Raw genomic sequence first — 3,139 nt, 5'->3', positions numbered from 1 at the left:
GGGGGGCGGGTGACTAAAAGGTGCATTTTTTTCATAATTTTTGTCTGTTATAATAATTTTTTACAGTGTAAATTAATTTTTAATATTCAATATATAAAAAATAAAAATATAAGATTTATAAAAAAAATAAATAAATAATAAATCCAGCACTCCCTCTGTTGCCAGCCAGGTGAATTAAAGAGTGCTAATACTTTACAGCAAACATACTTTTTCATGTTTCACTCATTTAATAGACCGTATTAAAGAGACGGACTCATCAAGAAAGCATCTGCAGGTCTTCCTGCGCTTACATGCTCTTTGTGCAACAACAATGAACTCTTTGTGTTGATCTAATTTACAAATCTAATTTGACAAGCATGCCGACCAATTGAAAGCATCACATCCGCCCACCCAGTGATTGCATAACTCCAAAACTTCACACACATCTATACAAACTCACCTTAAACTCACAACAAACCCCTTTATACTGTGACAGAATGACACACTGACGTCTCTCAGTGATTATCTAGAACTAGACACTATCTAGTTCTGTTCACTAATCTAGATCTAGTTCCTGAAGATCTCAGCCGAGTGAAGATCTGTGTTCACATGGCATCAGCTCTCCGTCTCCATGGGAACCGCTAATGTGGAGAGCAATAGCTTTTAATTGTTTATCAAATGCCAATTAGACTCAATAAGGAAGTAATAAAAGTAGAAAGGAAGGGTTTGCTGGGTTTGTGTTGAACTCGCCTTAAATATTTGTGACTAAAACAGTAAAATAATATGCACAAATATTTAACATTTAACAGTTTTGATTTAATATATTTTTCATTGCATATTACATTATCATCATTAATTAACTGGTTTTAGGTTTACAATTTAAATGCATCTTTTGGTCATGTATACTGAAAAAGAAGATGACTAAAAGGTGCATTTTGCTCTTTAGATAAATCAAAAAATTATCTGAATTGTGACCTTTTTACATTATTTTTCTATTATAATAATATTTTTATACAATGCAAATGCATTTTTACAATTAATAATATAAGGAAGTAATATATAATAAATAAAAATATAATATAACATTATATTATGTTATGTTATATTATATTACGTTAATATTATTTAATGAACCTGAGCTATTTTTATTATTTTACACATTAGCAAAGATGAATAAATACTGTAATACTGCACATTGCTAGGTAATGCATTAACTAATGTTAACTAATAGGAACTTTTTGTGTATTTATAGAAATATATAATATTTTACAACATGTATTTACTTCTAAATATAATATCATTTGCACTTACATTAAGAAAACAAAAAGATGTTTTTACTGTGACCTTTTTACATTATTTTTTTCTGTTATAATATTTTTACAATGTAAATGTATTTTTACAATTTAAAATATATTTAATTGTATTAATGTTATTTAATGGATCTGAGCTTTTTTTTTTTTTATATAAACTAATGTTAATAAAGATGAATAAATACTGTGACAAATGTACTGCACATTGATAGTTAATGCATTAACTAACGTTAACCAATGCAACCTTATTGTAAAGTTGTACCAATGTATGATAACTGTCTATGAGCATTTTCATCATAATAATGTTATTTCAAGAAAGCAGAGTCACCAAATTGAATTCAGGACAAGTTAATGTAGTTAATATACACTGCTGTTCAAAAGCTTGGGATCAGTAAGATTTGTAATGTGTTTTAAAGAAGTCTCTTCTGTTCATCAAGGCTGCATTTATTTGATCATACATACAGAAAAATTAGTAATATTGTGAAATATTATTGCAATTTAAAATAATGGTTTTCTATTTTAATCTCTGTTAAACTGTAATTTATTTCTGTGATGCAGTGCTGAATTTTCAGCATAATTTCTCCAGTCTTCAGTGTCACGTGATCTTCAGAAATCATTCTAATATGCTGATTTATTATCAATATTGGAAACCTTTTTTTGGAACCTGTGATTCTTTTTTTCAGGATTCTTTGATGAATAAAGTAATAAGACAGCATTTATTTAAAATAGAAATCTTTTCTAGCAATATAAGTATTTTTTTAATCACTTTTTATCAATTTAACACATCCTTGCTGAATAAAACTATTAATTTCTTTCAACAAAAAAATAAAATAAATAAATAAATAAAAATTCTAATTACTGACCCCAAACTTTTGAACGGTATATTGTTACAAAAGATTTATATTACCTTTTTTTGGAACCTGTGATTCTTTTTTTCAGGATTCTTTGATGAATAAAGTAATAAGACAGCATTTATTTAAAATAGAAATCTTTTCTAGCAATATAAGTATTTTTTTAATCACTTTTTATCAATTTAACACATCCTTGCTGAATAAAACTATTAATTTCTTTCAACAAAAAAATAAAATAAATAAATAAATAAAAATTCAAATTACTGACCCCAAACTTTTGAACGGTATATTGTTACAAGAGATTTATATTTTGAATAAATGCTGTTCTTTTTAACTTTTTATTCATCAAAGCATCCTGAAAAAAGTATCACAGGTTCCAAAAAAATATGAAGCAGCGAAACTCTTTCCAATATTGATAATAATCAGTGTATTAGAATGATTTCTGAAGATCATGTCACACTGAAGACTGGAGTAATGATGCTGAAAATCCAGCTTTGATCACAGGAATAAATTACATTTCAAGGTATACTAAAATAGAAAACCATTATTTTAAATTGCAATAATATTTCACAATATTACTGATTTTTCTGTATGTCTGATCAAATAAATGCAGCCTTGATGAACAGAAGAGACTTCTTTAAAACACATTACAAATCTTACTGATCCCAAGCTTTTGACCAGCAGTGTGCAGTCTGTCACTGAACCTCCTTGTGTTTGATTATTCAACCATGACAGTAAAATCAGCCTCATATCATCAGCTTATGAGGCTCATCTCAGTGCGGCGTGTTTCTGTCGAATAAGTTATTGTTCACTGATGTCTAGGAGATCTCATAACTTTTATGCATGCATTAGCCTAGTTATCCAAACTTGTTTAGGTAGGATGATTTTAATACAGTATTACAGTAATGAGAATTGCAAACAGCAGGCTTGAGATTCAGTGCATTTTATGAATGTGCTAGCTTGTAGAGTTGTGTTATTGCACGTAGCGCACGTGACGGA

This window comes from Sinocyclocheilus anshuiensis, unplaced genomic scaffold (genome assembly GCF_001515605.1).
Source record: "Sinocyclocheilus anshuiensis isolate Anshui unplaced genomic scaffold, SAMN03320099.WGS_v1.1 scaffold708, whole genome shotgun sequence".
NCBI lineage: Eukaryota > Metazoa > Chordata > Actinopteri > Cypriniformes > Cyprinidae > Sinocyclocheilus > Sinocyclocheilus anshuiensis.
The sequence above is the reverse complement of the archived record's forward strand: the minus strand, read 5'-3'. Positions refer to the sequence as shown.